Genomic DNA, 19,553 nt, shown 5'->3' on the forward strand with positions numbered 1-19,553 from the left:
TGTCACGGTAGGAAAAAGATGTTAGGCTTCTTTCACCCTTGATCTGTTTCATTATTTTCTGTTTTTGTTCAAATTTCCAGCAATACAGCATTTTCTCCTTTATACTCAATATAATTCGGTGGGCACTTAAAATGATGCAGTTCACTTGTTTCACTAGTCGCTGTCAAACGGTTGCAGTTGCGAACTGCAGAAAGAAAAGTAAATAGCTTTTTGCAACTTGGAGCTCGGTGAGCCACATTTCTGAGGTAATAAGAAACAGGGAGAAGTTGTTTAAGAAAGGCAACTTCAAGCTTCTCAAAGCTGATGCCAATAAACATACTGAATGCTAAACATGAAGACACCCCTCCCCCCCACCCCCCCCCCCCCCCCCCCCCCATCATAGCTGTCAAGCATGTGTTGGACAGTCTGAAACAACAGATGAAGGACATAGTATTGAAACTCATTAGTGTAGTCAGAGAGGGACTCGTCAAGAAAGAAAAACATTATGTGCCCTCAGAAAATTAATGAGAATGCAGAAAGATTCGAACTTGGCATCACTAATCTGCAGATGTTTAGTGGAGCTTTATGTTTGAAAATAAATTTCTCATTGCAGACAATTGACCTCTGAGATCCATGTGTAATCATCTGGATCCAGTAGTAGGCTACTCCTGAGTTCAGTCAGTTATCAGAGTGCCTGTTAGGAACACATATAAGCATTGGCTTTCCTAATAAGAACAAAGTATGTGATATGGTGTGGTTGGTGCCAGATATGTCCTCTTCAAATTTCTGAAATGAGCTTTGAACAAGAGACTTTATGCTTCTGTGAATATACATGGGTGGTTGAGTATGATTCCTGACAGAACTGGAGTTCAAATTTCCTTTGAACTCACTATAGGGATCTTTCAGAAAGCAGGCAGATTTGATGTTAATTACCAAAACTGGTTGAATTTGATAATTTCTTGTGTTCCAATTGCAATCAGTATACATTGTTAAAGACTCAAAACAGGTTTGTAGCTTACCTGTCAAGTGGGCAGTCAGACAATAGATTGGTGGTTTGATAGAAAATGTCATGTTGTACAGGTAATTTTCTAAACCAATGAACTTTTACTAATATGATGTTCTGTACACATATGATCAATGAGTTACAGTATAAAGATCAACCAAGTGAACACTGCCTTTAGAAAAATTCATATGAGACTCATTTTGAGCCAAATTTAAACTTTAATTCCATGTAAACCCAAAATGAGGCACAGTAGAGAGAAAAAAAGTTCACTATTTCACATTCATGGATGATCCATTAACCAGCAACAATTTACAATAATATCGTGCTTTCAATGTAATAAAATGTCCCTTGGCACATCGCAAGAGATTCATGAAACAATATTTGACAGCGAGCCACTCAAAGTGATAGGAAGACAGTTGACCAAGGCTTTGTAAATAAGGTTATATCTCTACAGGGAGACTAGCGGGCTCCTGTTATGATGGAGGAAAAGCGTCAGGAGAGAAATCCCTTCTTGCTCCCATGACACTTGTCACTAGCGTAAATCTTCTTGACCAAGCTTTGTCAATTGACCCTAATATTTAGTGTTATATTGTTTTATATACTGTATCTGTGAGGCACGTTGGTATATTTTGTGTTATGTAAATGCTTAACGTTGGTGTAGGGAATGCTGGATGACTAAAGAAATTGACGGTTTGGTTAAGAAAAAGAAGGAAGCATATGTAAGGTATAGACAGGATAGATCGGGTGAATCCTTAGAAGAGTATAAAGGCAGTAGGAGTATACTTAAGAGGGAAATCAGGAGGGCAAAAAGGGGACATGAGATAGCTTTGGCAAATTGAAATAAGGAGAATCCAAAGAGTTTTTACAAATGCATTAAGGACAAAAGGGTAACTAGGGAGAGAATAGGGCCCCTCAAAGATCAGCAAGGCGGCCTTTGTGTGGAGCCGCAGAAAATGGGGTAGATACTAAATGAGTATTTTGCATCAGTATTTACTGTGGAAAAGGACATGGAAGATATAGAATGTAAGGAAATAGATGGTGACATCTTGAAAAATGTCCATACTACAGAGGAGGAAATGCTGGATGTCTTGAAATGCATAAAGGTGGATAAATTCCCAGGACATGATCAGGTGTACCCTTGACCTCTGTGGGAAGCTAGGGAGGTTATTGCTAGGCCTCTTGCTGAGATATTTGTATCATCAATAGTCACAAGTGAGGTGCCAGAAGACTGGAGGTTGGCTAACGTGGTAACACTGTTTAAGAAGGGTGGTAAGGACAAGCCAGGGAACTATAGACCAGTGAGCCTGAAGTCGGTGATGGGCAAGTTGTTAGAGGGAGTCCTGAGGGACAGGATGTACATGTATTTGGAAAGGCAAGGACTGATTAGGGATTGTCAACATGGCTTTGTGCATGTTTCACAAACTTGATTGAGCTTTTTGAAGAAGTAACAAAGAGAGTTGATGATGGCAGAGCAGTAGATGTGATCTATATGAACTTCAGTAAGACCTTCGACAAGGTTCCCAAAGGGAGACTGGTTAGCAAAGTTAGATCTCAAGGAATACAGGGAGAACTAACCATTTGGATACAGAACTGGCTCAAAAGTAGAAGACAGAGGGTGGTGGTGAGGGTTGTTTTTCAGACTGGAGGCCTGTGACCAGTGGAGTGCCACAAGGTTTGGTGCTGGGTCCTCTACTTTTCATCATTTACATGAATGATTTGGATGCGAGCATAAGAGGTATAGTTAGTAAGTTTGAAGATTACACCAAAATTGGAGGTGTAGTGGACAGCGAAAAGGGTTACCTCAGATTACAACGGGATCTTGATCAGATGGGCCAATGGGCTGAGAAGTGGCAGATGGAGTTTAATTCAGATAAATGTGAGATGCTGCATTTTGGGAAAGCAAATCTTAGCAGAACTTACACACTTAAAGGTAAGATCCTCGGGAGTGTTGGTGAACAAAGAAACCTTGGAGTGCAGGTTCACAGCTCCTTGAAAGTGAAGTCGCAGGTAGATAGGATCGTGAACGTGGCATTTGGTATGCTTTCTTTTATTGGTCAGAGTATTGAGTACAGGAGTTGGGAGGTCATGTTGCGGCTTTACAGGACATTGGTTCAGCCACTGTTGGAATATCGCATGCAATTCTAGTCTCCTACCTGTCAAAAAGATGGTGTGAAGTTTGAAAAGATTTACAAAGTTGTTGCTGGGTTGGAGTATTAAGCTATAGGGAGAGGATGAACAGGCTGGGGCTGTTTACCTTGGATCATCGGAGGCTGAGGAGTGACCTTATAGAGGTTTACAAAATTATGAGGGGCATTGATAGGATAAATAGACAAAATCTTTTTCCTGGGGTGGGGGAGTCCAAAGTTAGAGGGTATAGGTTTAGGGTGAGAGGGGGAAAGAGACCTAAGGGGCAACGTTTTCACGCAGAGGGTGGTACATGTATGGAACGAGCTGCCAGAGGAAGTGGTGGAGCCTGGTACAATTGCAACATTTAAGAGGCATTTGGATGGGTATATGAATATGAAGGATTTGGAGGGATATGGGGCGGGTGCTGGCAGTTAGGACAAGATTAGGTTGGGATACCTGGTCGGCATGGATGGATTGGACCAAAGGGTTTGTTTCCATGCTGTACATCTCTATGATTCTCTGACTCACTTTAACAAAAATCAGGATAAAATAATCCTTATAAAGTGACAACATTGACGCACAATGATCACAGTTACAATTATTGGGAAACATTGTTTTTTTTTTGTTACCCAGTTAAGCAAATTTCACTGACGGTTCATTTCTCTTCCACCACAACTTTCTTAGGTGCCCATGGGTTTTGACTAAATTAATAAGAGATGAGCAGGAGACCTCCTCTCCTTCTAATAATTTACTTCCTTTGACCTGAATCATTTTTTTTTTTGGTTTATATCTGAGTAGCGTTGAGCTTTTGGAAGGTTTTTCTTCATGATGTCAAGTGAATTCTCCCACTGTATCTTACCAAACTTGTTACATTAACTACCTGGTCAGCTGTCATGCTATCTGTCATGGCCTAACTTTACTACAAAGAACTCATCACTAAAGACCAGTACCCCTTGTGTCAATGCCATTTTAAAAGTCACGGTGAGCTAGGACAAATACTGGGATTCTGAAACTGCCTGTTGGCTAAAGGATGCTTCTATAAGATGTCAGAAGAGGGGAAGATGGTACCACAATTCTCTGACAGAGATCTGTAGTCCTTGATGCGGAGATCATGCAAGGTAGGGCCAATCTCTTCTCGGGGACAGGTAGAGTAGGCTATGCCACCTGATCCTGGCACCCTAGTCTCAGGTCCTACTTGGGTCAGTGCTGTATCCATGGTCTGAATGTCCAGAGGTGCCATAAGATGATTAATTAGCTTTACCAATCTTCCAGCGTAAGTCAAGCAGGAGGCTGGAAGAACACAGCAAGGCAGCATCAGGAGTTGGGGAAGTTAACGTTTCAGGTGTAACCTTCCATGGTAAGTACCAGCTCTTCTTGTTGCCCCTCTGACTCATTTTCTCTCAGCTACTTTACACACCTCCCACTAAGGTTTGTGCTCACCATGTTTACTATTGCTTGCAATCTGCTCTCATCCATCCCAGCCTCTAACACCCATCTCTATCTGCATGGCATCGGCACTGCCTCTTCAATCCTTTGGCTCACCGCACCACCTTATCGGTGGAGGGTTACTCTTTATTAAGCTCCTGGTCTCCTCTATGGAAAGAATCCTGCACCTCCACAGGCGAAGGTGGAGATACAGGGGATACGGAGACAACAATATCCTGCCAACTGAGTAAGCACCACTCTTCATTCTACTAGAGCTCTCACATTAACTCCACTGTCAGTATCTTCCATTGCAAACCTTTTCTAACCAGCGGCCATGATTCTTTCTCTCTCTCTCTCTTTCTCTGTCTTGTGATTTGCAGATACAGCCTGCAGCCACCACTGCCATGGAGAAGCCACTTCCTCAACCTTTGAGGCCTCAGAGGTTGCCTCCTGAACTCCACATCAACTGAGATATTAACAACCCAATGGAAACGTTAGCCTTCCAGTGCCAGGGAGCACGATCTGGTGAGCACCTCACTGCAACATCTCTCCAGCTGGCTGAGCAAGTAACACCTCCAGGTCACTGGCACTTTGGAAGCTTGATATCAGGCATCTGCTCAGCCCCAGGCAGAAAAGGACCTTGACATGTAAGCACTCATGCCTTATCCACATGCAGAGGGAGGAACAGGAGCAGCAGATAGGTATATGGGATATAATGGCAGCAAATCATGCAATCGGTTGGCTGTCTGCATGAACAGGTTAGTGGTTGCTGTGGAGATCCTGGTCCAGAACCTTTTATGGTCTTTTGCCAACACACATACACCTGTATTCTATTGCCCCAGCTACTGTTTCTTAGTATCAAAAGCACAGTGGCAGGAGTACTTTGAACCTGGCATACTTTGTAGGTGCCCTTTCCTCCCAAAGAAACAGGCAAGTGCTAAAAGGCATCTGGTTGGAGGAGGAACCACACTGAGGCCCCTCAAACTTTGCCATTCAGTACACTCCAGGAGTGGTTGGGCCCTTAACCTCCACACTGCATACCCCTGTCAAGTTCAAAATGAAGAAGGTCTGCTTTCGTCAGCAAGAAAACTCCCAGCATGTCTGGCCCATCTAGACATGAATGCCACTAAGGTCGACCCACCAAATCTCTAACACTGAAGAGCTCCACTGTGGAATAGGCTCCCCCACCCCATCTAACCAGGGATTGCACAAAGATGCAGTGAGGAGAGGAGGAACAAGATCTGCTAAGGACACTTTGGCAGCGAGGGTAATAATGGATTGTAGTAGATTTTTTTACTTTTGTATTAATGAAACTGCTTTAACCTGACATGTAGTTATAATTTTCTCTCTTTGGGACAAAAAAAGCTTGGTGACATCATCAATCACCTCATCATGGCCAGAGCTGATGCTTTATGGATGGAGATCTGTGTTCAGAGCCTGTTATCTCACCTGGAAGCAAGTGAAACATGGTGCATGCAGGGCTATGAGTGCAGCTGACACCTTTGGCCTGGTAGGTTGGCTCCAACAGCTGTCTACATTGGCTTACATGTCACATTTTTCTCCATATCTCCCTTGTTGGGTGAATTTGTTAAAATGGGAAGCTGAATATGAAGAAGACAAGTTGGGCCAAGGACAAGTAGTTTAACAAGCAATAACCTCCCTTAATTGGCAATTCACCATTGCCTCATGAGAAACTTGCCGCTTATCAAACGCACAAAAGATGGAGGGAGATACATCCGATGTCAAAATAGATTTGCTGACTTCTCATCTAATTCTGCCACAAATTTCACCACAGCTCAAGTCATTCAGATTCCTATACGTTTTTTCTCCCTGTTCAAATGTCATTCTAAATGTCACATGTATAAACCAATAACTGAATGGCTATAATGTGGGCTGACACAGTATGTTGACTCTGATTGACATCAATCTGAAGAGAATGGTGTCCAGTCATGTCCAATTTGCTAGTGACCAGTGGTCACTATTGTTACAAATGTTATTGCTCTGTCTTCATAGGGAGGGCACAAATCCACATTATGACATTGTTATTCTGTACTCTTGGTAGCAATTACAATAATACTCATTGACATAATGGCACTGCTTTAGAAAGCAACTCTGTAATATCAACTGGATATAAGGTCAACATAATTTGCAAATGAATTAAAATGGTTATAAGAACAATTTGTGTATTTTTAAGTATTTTTTAGATCAAAAAGGCTATTGCACTTCTAAACTAGCACTGTCTGGTATGCAGATTGAATCCTGAGATTATCAGCTCAAGCCTCGGTAATGCCAGAGGAAATTATAACTTTATAGATCTTACTGATCTTACCAGCATGAATTTTTGTTCTTCAAAACAAGTGATTTGTTTAAAATTCCGTCATGGGATGTGTGCATGCTATCTGGTCAGCACTTCTTGCCCATCCCTTGTTGCCTTTGAGAACATGGTGATGCATTGTCTTCTTGAACCGCGGCAGTCCACCTGCTGTGTGGTGACCCACAATGCTCTTAGGGAATTCCAAGATTTTGACCCAGCGACAGTAGAGTTATGGCAATATATTTTCAAGTCAGGGTGGTGAGTGGCTTGGAGGGGACTAGCAGGTGGTGGTGTTCCATTGTATTTACTGACATTGTCTTCCTAGATGGGAGTGGTCTTGGATTTGGAGTGTGTTGTCCAAGGATGTTTGATGAATTTCCATGGTGCATCTTGCAGATAGTACACACTATTGCTACTGAACATCACTAGTGGTGGGAGTAGATGCTTGTGGTTGTGGTGCCAATCAAGAGGGCTGCTTTGACTAGGATGGTGTGAAGCTTCTTGAGTGTTGTTGGAGTTGCACCCATTCAGGGGAGTATTCCATCACACTTCTGACTTGTGCCTTTTAATTGATATCAGGAGGTCAGTTAATTGCTGTAGTATTCCGTGCCTCTGAACTGTCCTTACAGCCACTGAGTTCATGTGGTGATGCTCAGGACATTGATAATGTGGGATTTAGTGATAGTACACAATTGAATGTCAAGGAGCAGTGGTTAGATTGTCTCTTTTTGGAGATGTTCATTGACTGGCATTTGTGGCATGAATGTTCCTTGCCACTTGTAAGACCAAGCTTGGATACTGTCCAGATCTTGTTCCATTTGTGCAAGGAGCACATAAGTATCTGACGAGTCACAAATGGTGCTCAATATTATGCAATCATTGGCAAACATTCCTATTTCTGACCTTACAATGGAAGGAAGGTCAGTGATGAAACAACTGAAGTAGATTGGGCTTAGGGCACTCCCCTGAGGAACTCCTGCAGAGCTGTTCTGGAATTGAGTTGACTGATCTCTAACAACCACAACTTCAAGTGCCATGTATGACTCCAACCAGTGCAGATTTTGCCCCCCTGATAACCATTGATTCAAGTTTTGATAGGGACTGTTGATGACACCTTCCATCGCTGTACTGAAGATTAAGAGTAGACTTATGGGATGGTAATTGGTTGGATTTTATTTGTCCTGCTTTTTGTTTACTGAATGTATCTGGGAAATTTTCCACGTTATCAGGTAAATGCCTGTGTTGTAATTGCACTGGAAGAGCTTGGGTAGGGGAGCTACAAGTTCTGGAGCACAAATCTTCAGTACTATTTCTGCAATATTGTCAGGGTCCACTGCATTTTGCAATATCCAGTGTCTTCAATCATTTTTGATATCATGTGGAGTGAATCGAATTAGCTGAGCATCTGTGATGCTGGGGATGATTCGAGGAGGCTGAGATGGATCATCCACTCAGCACTGCTGGCTGAAGATTGCTGCAAATATTTCAGCCAGATCTTTTGCACTGATGTGCTGGGCTCTTCCATCATTGAGGATGGGGATATCTGTGGACCCTTCTCCTCCAGTGAGTTGTTTAATTGTCCATCACAATTCATGGCTGACTGTGACAGGGCTGTTGAGTTTAGATCTGATCCACTGGTTGAGGGCTTGCTTAGTTCAGTCTGTCATTTGCTGCTTATGCCATTGGGCATGTAAGTAGTCCTGTTTGGCAGCTTCACCAGGTCGACTCCTCATTTCTAGGTAGGTCTGATGTTGCTCCTGACATGCCCTCCTGCACTTTCCACTGAATGGTAATGTTTGAGTGGGGGATATATCAGGCTATGAGGTTGCAAATTGTGCTGGAGTACAATTCTGTTCCTGTAGTTGGCCCACAGCACCTCATGCATGCTCAGTTTTGATTTGCTAGATCTGTTTAACATCTGTCTCATTTAACATGGTGATAGTACTAACAACACGATGGAGGGTACTCTCAATGTAAAGACAATTCTTTGTCTCCACAAGGACTGTACAGTGGTAGAGCTTATGGCGCCTGTTATGGACAGATACATCTAAAGCTGGCAGATTGGTAAAGGTGAGGTCAAGTACGCTTTGCAGTCTTATTTGTTCCCTGACCACTTGCTGCAGACTCAGGCTAGAAACTGACCAGCTCGATCCATTGTTCTGCTGCCGAGCCACTCCTGGTAGTAGTTATTGAAATACCCCACTCAGAGTAGATTTTGCACCTTTACCATCCAGGTGTTTTCTCCAAGTGTTGTTCAACATAGAGGAGTACCGACTCATCAGTGGTATGTCATATCCAGCCTTAGGTTTGCTTGCCCATGATAAACCTTAAAGCCATGAGACTCCATGGGATCTGGCGTCAATGTTGAGGAATCCCAGGACAACCTCCCCCCTGACTGTTTTCCACTGTGCCACCAGATCTGCTGGCTCTGTCCTACTGGTGACACAAGACATATACAGGGATGGTGATGGCCATGTCTGGGATTTGACTATGAGGTATGATTCCATGACTGTGATTATGACAGACTGTTGCTTGACTAGTCTGTGAGACAGCTCGCCCGATTTTGGCACTAGCCCCCAGATGTTAGTAAAGAGGACTTTGCAAGGTCTACTGAGCTGGTTCTGTAGTTGTATTTTTCTGGTACCTAGATTGATGCCCAGGTGGTCCATTTGATTTCACTTCTTTGATGAAACTTTGTAGCGATTGGTACAACTGAGAGGCTTGCTGGGCCATTTCAGAGAAAAAGGTGGCAGTGGTTAGCACTGCTGCCTCACAGCACCAGGGTCCCAGGTTTGATTCCAGCCTCGGGTGACTGTCTGTGTGGAGTTTGCACATTCTCCCTGTGTCTGCGTGCGTTTCCTCCGTGTGCTCAGGTTTCCTCCCACAATCCAAAAAATATGCAGGTTAGGTGAATTGGCCATGCTAAATTGCCCATAGTGTTAGGTGCATTAGTCAGAGGTCTGGGTGGGTTGCCCTTCGGAGGGTCAGTGTGACAAGGTGGGCCGAAGGGCCTGTTTCCACACTTTAGGGAATCTAAATCTAATCTAGTGTAATTTGAGAGTCAAACACATTGTTGTGGCTTTGGAGTCATATGTAGGTCAGACCAGGTGAAGATGGCAGATTTCCTTCTCTGAAGGATATTAATGAACCTTGTCTTGCCTTGGCCCATGTCTAAAGTGAACTGTTCTTCTTAACCTCATTGTGCACTCATCTTATGTATGTTTTTGAAACTTGTGGATGGATAAAAACTCTCCAGTGGATGTAAGGTACTGCAACAAGCAAATATTTTATTTATTATGTGTAGCTTTCCAGGGAGTTCTGATCTAAAGCTAGAAAATTCAATTTACCTTCAGTGAAGTACTCAGTGGGAAGTAAAATTTAATAAGCAGAGGCTTTATCGAAGAAGTATCTGACTTCAAAGTTTTATTGATAGCTCTGCTTCATTGATATTCTCACATTTTTTGAGAGAGAGATTACCCCCCTCCAAGGCCATGAGAGTAAGGAAGGATTTCTAATGAAACTAGAATCATGAAAGCTAATTCAATGAGGTAATACTATGAAACATGCAGAATTTCAAATCGCTGGATTAAGAAAATGGTACAAAAGTAGTATAAAAACATACTTCACACTTTCCATTCGAAGGCAGTTTCATAGGTGAAACCCCAACCATCAACATCCTAATATTAAATAACTCGGTGGGAATTGTGCGAATACTTGGTACAGTACAGAACATGGTCAATATTGCTTGTGTGTTTTTTTTATTTAAGGTCAAACATTATCTCTTTATTTAAAATAGCAATGATCACTAAATTAAGGGTCGTGACTTAACTTCTGCAAATAGTTTTTTGGAGAGAAACATCTCCTCATAGTTATGTGATTTCACATCACTGTCCAATATAATTGAAGTATCAATATTGCATAGTTCATGGTCAATAAATGCAACCCCCTACTGCCCAAAGCTTATTCATCTGCAGGGCACTAGTCAGGAATATGATGGAACACCCACTACTTATCTGGATGACTGCGGCTCCAACAAATCCCAAGAGGCATGGCACCATCCACCCAGGGTAAAGCAACACTACTGGTATTACATCTTCCACCTTAAGTATTCATTCCTATCACCACTGGTACACATGGCAGCAATGTGTACCATAATATTGCATGCAACACCTCACCGAGATTCCTCCAATACTGTCAAGCAAATTAACAGCGTCTCCAAACTAGAAGACCAGGAACAGCTGCTACATGGAAACACTGCTACCTTCCACATTCCCTTAAATCACACATCATTCTGACATAGGAACATAGCAATTTAGGAGCAGGAGGAGAACATATAAAAAGGTATGACTCTAAAAATATCTTCCACAGACTATTGAAGTCACAACCAACACATATTTCCATTCCATTTGGACAAAGCTGGAAATGTTTAACAAAACTTGTTCTTGTTTTATTGCATCTAGATCTCAATTTCAGATTTTAATTTAGCTACTGAAATAGTCCTCATTACAATGGCACTCACTACATTTTCCTATATCGTAGTTCCTGTCAAACAGCAATCTGTATGCCACAGGCTTCTCTCTTGCCTATGGTGAATTTAAAACTAGTAACTATCTTCAAACATTGTTAAAGATGAAGCATATAATTGAAAATTGTTTTTTATTTAAAGGTGAAAGACAATATAAACAAATATTTGAATGGCAACACACCTGCATATTTGCATTCTGTCTTCATTGAATTCTCTTTAATCAGCCATTGAATGCACAATTTTGCTGAAGTAAAATTGATGACCAAGATATATGTGTCACACCTGTCATAGAATATATTGAAATACATATTTTAAATATAAATTTTCAGTACAATAACAATTATCTTTGAAATGTTCAAAATAATTTCAAAGTTTAGAGTTAGATTTTTAAAACTGGTAAATAAGATATCAACCAAGAGACATTAACGGGTGATTATATTTTTGTTGTTCATCAAATTCCTACATGCATCAATCATTCAGTTTTGTCAGTTATAGCTACTTCCTCTATTTTATCCAGTGATGAAACAATCAATCAGATGTACTCTTGAATGATAATTCCATGAAAAGGCTGAGTTAAAATTCTATCATTGTGACATATTTGTACATAATCTTACATAATGATAGGCAAATATTAACATGATGGCTTAAACATTAATAGTAATAACAATCTACCAATGACTATAATTCCATATTCTGTGGCATTCCTTGAGTTGCTGAAAAGTAAGTTGAAGGAGGAAGTCAAAATTTCAAAATTGTTTTGCAATATGTTTAAAATATTGCTATAGGACTCCAATTCATTCTCACTTTGTGTGCGATACTTTGTAGATTCCCAATCTTGACCGGGAAATTCAACTTTATGAAATATGTTTGGCATGAGAATATTGTTGTAGTAGGTCATCAGGACCATGAGTATCACTGTAATGATGTCATGGAGCTTCATGTCATGAAGCATAAATGTTACATTCTGGGAAAATTTAGAACACTTTTGAAGACTCATATGAGCACACAGACATGAAAACATAAAAAGATAGTTTAGCCCTTACTTGTTACTGCAAGTCAGAGCCTGGTATATCTATGATTAACATGTAGAGCAGTATTTTGCAATAATATATAATTAGTAATATTAGATTAAAGCCTGAAGTCAGTTCTTGACATTGTCCTCATATTGATGACTCCATCTTGAACCCAATCGCAACATGTGGCATTCACCTTGTGGCTCAGTGGTTAGCACTGCTGCCTCACAGCACCAGGGACCTGGGCTCGATTCCAGCCTCGGGCGACTGTCTGTGTGGAATTTGCACATTCTACCCGTGTCTGCATGGGTTTCCTCCAGGTGCTCCGGTTTCCTCTCACAGTCCAAAGATGTATAGTTTAGGTGTATTGTCCATGCTAAATTGCCCATAGTGTTCAGGGATGTATAGGTCAGGTGCATTAGTCAGGGGAAAAGTAAGATAATAGGTAGGGGAAAGAGTCTGGGTGGGTGGGTTGGTGTGGACTTGTTGGGCCAAAGGCCTGTTTCCACACTATAAGGATTCTTTTTTTAAAAATCGCACAATAATAGACAGTGGCACGATGGCATATTCTGCCTAGAAAATTGTAGCAGCATAATGATCAAGAAACAGACCTGAGATTTCCCAGAGAAAATAAGGCCTTCCACCATCCAAAGTAGCCACAGAGTTCTGAAGGTTGCAGCTCTGAACAGAAAAAGCCTTCAAATAAACCACCAGAGCACTGGAAATTTCTAAAACTAATAAAAAGAGAAATACACTTTAAAAAAAAACAGTGAACAAATGAAAATTGACTTACAGCTAAATCTGAATTGAGCACACACAAAAAGTCTGATTACCAAACATGCAAAGCAAGTTCGATCGCTTATGGGAAAGTTCAAAAATGTTATGCTTCCACTTGAAGATCTTAGCTGAGGTACACAATTAAAACTTCCAACAGTAAGTTAACAAATCTCTGAACTATTTGCTTTGTGACAAAGTTAACAACAACAACTTAAGATGATTTGTCAGGTACAAGTTAAAAGAACATTGATTAAAAAAGAAACAAAAATCCAGGAACAGAAATTGATTCTGCAAGTTCAAGTATCAGAGATCTACTAGTGAAGTTTTGACATTTTATTATTTCAAAGGATTGAATGACAAATTCAAAGTTTGCTTTGACGAATAAAACTTTTTCCCAATTTTAGTAATTCAATCCAAATAATCAGATCAAGAAAAAGAAACTAATCTGATCACATAGTTTGAATTTAATACAAACATATTAGGGAGGAGTGAGAGAGAGAGAGGGAGAGAGAGAGGATCATGGGGCTGCCGGGAAGGTAAATTTCCCACTTAAAAGGGACTTGGCTCAAGCGTCAGAGGCCTCCCTTAGCAGCAGCTGTGGGAGTGATGACAGTGAAGAGCTGAGTGGGAGCGGTCGAATTGCGCTCTGGTAAGGTGAGTGAACTGATATATATGGCAGCGGCTGAACCCGAGACACTGCATATTTAGCATCTCCCACCCGCCGTCCTCCTCTAAACAAAATAAAAGGACTCTGTGGTATGTTGATAAGGTAAGGTTTCTCTATTTTTTTATATAGTGTGATTGGTAAAAACTTTTTTTTTCCTTTTTCATTTATCTAAGTTAAGACTAATTTCAGCTTAAAATTAAAAATGGCAGGAGATCTCAGACCCATGTTATGCTCCTCTTGCTCAATGTGGGAGCTCAGGGATGTGTCTGATGTCCCTGGCTCCTTCATGTGCAGGAAGTCTGTCCAGCTGTAGTTTTTGTTAGACCGCATGATGGCTCAGGAGCTCTGATGGACTTGCTTTGGAGCAGACACAATGCTGAGGGGGTCATGGACAGCACATTTAGTGAATTGATCACACCGCAGATTAGGATTGCCGAGGGAAAAGGGAATGGCTGACCAAAAGGTAGAGAAAAAGCAGGAAGGTGTCCCTTGCTATCATCTCCCTCCAAAGCAGATATACCATTTTGGATACTTTTGGGGAGATGGCTCACCAGGGGAAGGCAGCACTAGCCAGGTTCATGGCTGGCTCTGCTGTACTGAAGGTCGGGAATAAAGAGTGGAAGGGCTATAGTCATAGGGGATTCAATTGTAAGGGGAGTAAATAGGAGATTCTGTGATTGAAAACGAGACTCCCGAATGGTATGTTGCCTCCCAGGTGCACAGGTCAGGGAAGTCTCCATTGGCTGCAAAACATTCTGAAGGGGGATTGTGAACAACCAGCTGTCGTGGTGTGTATAGGCACCAATGAAACAGGTAATAAATGGGATGAGGTCCTACAAGTAGAATTTAGGGAGTTAGGAACCAAGTTAAAAAGTAGGATCCCAGAGGTAGTAAACTCAGGATTGCTACCAGTGCCACATGCTAGTCAGAGTGGAAATGAAAGAATAGACAGGATGAATGAGTGGCTTGAGAGATGAGGCAGGAGGGAGGGGTTCAGATGTTTGGGACATTGGGACCAGTTCTGGGGAAGGTGGAGCTATTACAAATTGGACGGTCTACACCTGGGCCGGAATGGAACCAATGTTCTTGTGAGTGCTTTTGCTAACACTGTTGGGTTTAAACTAACGTGGCAGTGGGATTGGAACCAAATGAGGGACTTAGTGGACAGTAGGGAGGTAGTAACTAAAGCCTGTAAGGAACTAGATAATGAAGTCAACGTGCCTAAGAGGAAGAGTAGGCAGGGAGCAAATGATGAACGTAAAAGGACTGGTGGTTTGAGGTGCATTTGTTTTAATGCAAGAAGTGTAGTAGGTAAGGCAGATGAACTTAGGACTTAGGAGTATGATGTTATTGTTATTACTGAGACTTGGTTGAAAGAAGGGTATGGTTGGCAACTAAATATCTCAGATATCAATGCTTCAAGTGGGAAAGAGAGGGAGTTAAAGGGGTGGAGGAGTTGCATCACTGGTCAGACAGGATATCACAGCTGTGTTGAAGGGGGACGCTAAAGAGGACTTGAGCAGTAGGACATTATGGGCAGAGCTCAGAAATAGGAAGGATGCAGTAACAATGTTGGGTCTGTACTACAGGCCTTCCAACAGCGAACGTGAGTAGTGGTGCAAAAATGTAGAGAGATCGTAGAAAGGTGTAGGAGCAGCTGATTGGAGATGTAGGTGATTGGAGATTTTAATTTTCCTAACATTGACTGGGATCCACTTAGTGTTAGAGGTCTAAATGAAGCAGAATTTGTAAAGAGCATCCAGGAGGATTTTCTAGATCAGTAATGTAAATACTCCAACTTGGGAAGGGGTCATACTCGATCTGGTGTTGAGGATTGAGCCCGGCCAGGTAGTTGAAGTTTCAGTAGGGAATTACTTTTGGAATAGTGGTCACAATTCCGTAAATTTTAGAATACTTATGGACAAAAATGACAGTGGTCCTAAAGGAAGAAAGCTAAATTGGTGGAAGGCCAACTATACCAAAATTCAGCAGAAGCTGGGGAATATAGATTGGGAGCAGCTGTTGAAGGAAAATTCATATTCAATATGTGGGAGGCTTTTAAAGAGAGGTTGATTAGAGATATGTTCCTGTGAAAATTAGGCATCGAAATGGCAAGATTATGGAATCATGGCTGACAGGTGAAATTGTGAGACTATCTCAGAGGGAAAAGGGAGTGTACATAATGTCGAGATAACTGAAGACAGGCGAAGCTTTGGAAGAAAATGGGAATGTAGCACTAATTTGAAACGAGGAATTAAGATGGCTGAAATGGGTCATGAGCTATCTTTAGGAAACAGGCTGAAGAAAAATCCCAAAGCCTTTTATTCATATATAAGGAGTAAGAGGGTAACTAGAGAAAGGGTTGGCCCACTCAAGGACAAAGGAGGAAACATATGCGTGGAGTCAGAGAAAATGGGTGAGATTCTTAACGAGTACTTTGCATCGGTATTCACCGAGGAGACGGATATGGCAGATGTTAAGGTTAGGAATAAATCTTTAATTACTCTATGCCAAATTGGCATAAGGAGGGAGAAGTGTTGTGTGCTCTAAAAGGCATTAAGGTGGACAAGTACCCAGGTCTGGATGAGATCTATCCCAGGTTACTGAGGGAAACAAGAGAAGAAATAGCTGGGTCTTTGCAGCATCCTTGAACACAGGTGAGGTCCTGAAGGACTAGAAAATTGCTGATGTTGTTCCTTTGTTTAAGAAATGCAGCAGGGATAATCCAGGTAATTATAGACCAGTGAGCCTGGCATCAGTGGTAGGGAAGCTGCTGGAGAAGATACTGAGAGATAAGATCTATTCCGATTTGGAACAAAACAGGCTTATCAGTGAAAGGCAACATGGTTTTTTGCAGGGAAGGTCATGTCTTATCAACTTAGTAGAATTATTTGAGGAAGTGACAAAGTTGATTGATGAGGGAAGGGCTGTGGATGTCAGATACATGCACTTCAGTAAGGTGTTTGATACGTTCCCCATGGTAGACTGATGAAGAAGGTGAAGTCACAGGGTGTACTGGCTAGATGGATAGAGAACTGGCTGAGCAACAGAAGACAGGAGTTTCTCAAAATGGAGACCTGGGACCAGTGATGTTCCACACCGATCTGTGCTGGGACCACTATTGTTTGTGATATACATAAATGATTTGGAAGAAGGTTTAGGTGGTCTGATTACCAAGTTTGCAGAAGACACTAAGATTGGTGGAGTAGCAGATAGTGAAGAGGAGTGTCAGAGAATACAGATAGATTGGAGAGTTGGGCAGAGAAATGGCAGATGGAGTTCAATCTGGGAAAATGCAACGTGATGCATTTTGGAAGATCCAATTCAAGAGTGAACTATATGGTAAATGGAAAAGTCATGGGGAAAATTGATGTACAGAGAGATCTGGATATTCAGGTCCATTGTTCCCTGAAGGTGGCAATGCAGGTCAATAGAGTGGTCAAGAAGGTATATAGCATGCTTTCCTTCATCAGAGGGAATATTGAGTACAGGAGTTGGCAGGTCATGTTACAGTTGTATAAGACTTTGGTTCAGCCACATTTAGAATTCTGCATACAGTTCATTACCAAAATAATGTGAATGCTTTGGAGAGGGTGCAGAGAGGTTCAGTAGGATGTTGCCTCATTTGGAGGGCGCTGAAAAAAGGTTAGGATTGTTTTTATTAGAAAGACAGAGGTTGAGGGGAGACCTGATTGAGGCCTACAAAATCATGAGAGGTAAAGACAGAATGTATAGCAAGAAGCTTTTTCCCAGAGTTGGGAACTCACTTACTCGGGGTTACGAGTTTAAATTGAGAGGGGAAAAGTCTAGGGGAGATATGCGTGGAAAATTCTTTACATAGAAGTTGGTGGGGGCCTGGAATGCATTACCAGCGGATGTGGTAGAGTCTGGCATGATAGCATCATTTACAATGTATCTAGACATTGTCTAGATGTATCAAGACATTTTCCAATGTTCTATAGATTCAGGGTCAGTTCCTGCGGATTGGAGGGTGGCTCGTGTTGTCACTCTTTTCAAGAAAGGAGGGAGAGAGAAAACAGGAACTTATAGACCGGTTAGCCTTACATCAGTGGTGGGAAGGATGCTGGAGTCAATTGTACAAGATGAAATTACAACTCAGGACAGAGCGGTAGCCGTGATCCATATGGACTTCAGTAAGGCGTTCGACAAGGTTCCCATGGGAGACTGGTTAGCAAGGCTAGATCTCATGGAATACAGGGAATTTGGATACACAACTGGCAGGAAGGTAGAAGACAGACGATGGTGGTGGAGGGTTGTTTTTCAGACTGGAGGCCTGTGACCAGTGGAGTGCCACAAGGATTGGTGCTGGGTCCACTCATTTTCATCATTTATATAAATGATTTGGATGGGAGTATAAGAGGTACAGTTAGTAAGTTTGAAGATGATGCCAAAATTGGAGGTGTAGTGGGCAGCAAAGAAGGTTACCTCAGATTACAACAGGATCTTGATCAGATGGGCCAATGGGCTGAGAAGTGGCAGATGGAATTTAGTGCAGATAAATGTGAGGTGCTGCATTTTGGGAAAGCAAATCTTAGCAGGACCTATACACTTAATGGTAAGGTTCTAGGGAGTGTTCTTGAACAAAGAGACCTTGGAGTGCAGGTTCATAGTTCCTTGAAAGTTGAGTTGCAGGTAGATAGGGATAGTGAAGAAGACATTTGGTATGCATTCCTTTATTGGTCAGAATATTGAGTACATGAGTTGGGAGGTCATGTTGCGGCTGTACAGGACATTGGTTAGGCCACTGTTGGAATATTGTGTGCAATTCTGGCCTCCTTCCTATTGGAAAGATGTGAAACTTGAAAGGGTTCAGAAAAGATTTACAAGGATGTTGCCAGGGTTGGACGATTTGAGCTGTAGGGAGATGTGAACTAGAGGGAGATATTGAATAGGTTTGAGCTGTTTTCCCTGGAGTGTCAAAGGCTGAGGGGTGACCTTATTGAGGTCTATAAAATCATGAGGGGCATGGATTGGAAAAATAGACAAAAATAGTCTTTTCAAAGTTTGTGCGAAGATTTGTAGCTCGGGTGCTCGTTGTTGTGGTTCTGTTCGCTGAGCTGGAAGTTTTTGTTGCAAACGTTTCATCCCCTGGCTAGGCGACATCATCAGTGCTTGGGAGCCTCCTGCGAACCGCTTCTTTGATCCGGTGTTTATAGTGGTCTGTCCCTGCCGCTTCTGGTTGTCAGTTTCAGCTGTCCGCTGTAGTGGTTGGTATGTTGGGTCCAGGTCGATGTGTTTGTTGATGAAGTTTGTGGATGAATGCCATGCCTCTAGGAATTCCCTGGCTGTTCCCTGGCTGTTCCACTATAAACACCGGAGGAAACATCAAAGAAGCACTTCGCAGGAGGCTCCCAAGCACTGATGATGTCGCCTAGCCAGGGGACGAATCGTTTGCAACAAAAACTTCCAGCTCGGCGAACAGAACCACAACAAAAGTCTTTACCCTGGTGTGGGGGAGTGCAGAACTACTGGGCATAGGTTTAGGGTTAGATTTAAGGGGCAACTTTTTCACGCAGAGGGTGGTATGTGTATGGAATGAGCTGCCAGAGGAAGTAGTGGAATCTGGTACAATTGCAACGTCTAAAAGGCATCTGGATGGGTATATGAATAGGAAGGGTGAGGGATATGGGCTGGGTGCTAGCAGGTGGGACTAAATTGGTTTGGGATATCTGGTTGTTATGGACAAGTTGGACCGAAGGGTC

At 42.1% G+C, this 19,553-nt stretch overlaps 1 long non-coding RNA gene across 1 annotated transcript in view; it reads right to left on the minus strand.

Moving 5' to 3' along the window:
- LOC148149745 (uncharacterized) overlaps positions 1 to 13,115 on the minus strand; it is a 77,850-nt gene extending 64,735 nt beyond the window's left edge. Inside the window, exons 1-2 of the long non-coding RNA XR_015757346.1 lie at positions 12,998 to 13,115; positions 11,555 to 11,655 (exon numbers count right to left, since the gene is read on the minus strand). This is a non-coding gene — a long non-coding RNA (uncharacterized LOC148149745). The remainder of the gene's footprint in view (positions 1 to 11,554; positions 11,656 to 12,997) is intronic.
- Positions 13,116 to 19,553: the final 6,438 nt, after the last annotated feature.

This window comes from Chiloscyllium plagiosum, unplaced genomic scaffold (assembly GCF_037043375.1).
Source record: "Chiloscyllium plagiosum isolate Xiang-an unplaced genomic scaffold, Cpla_swu_hap1 HiC_scaffold_6, whole genome shotgun sequence".
Taxonomy (NCBI): domain Eukaryota; kingdom Metazoa; phylum Chordata; class Chondrichthyes; order Orectolobiformes; family Hemiscylliidae; genus Chiloscyllium; species Chiloscyllium plagiosum.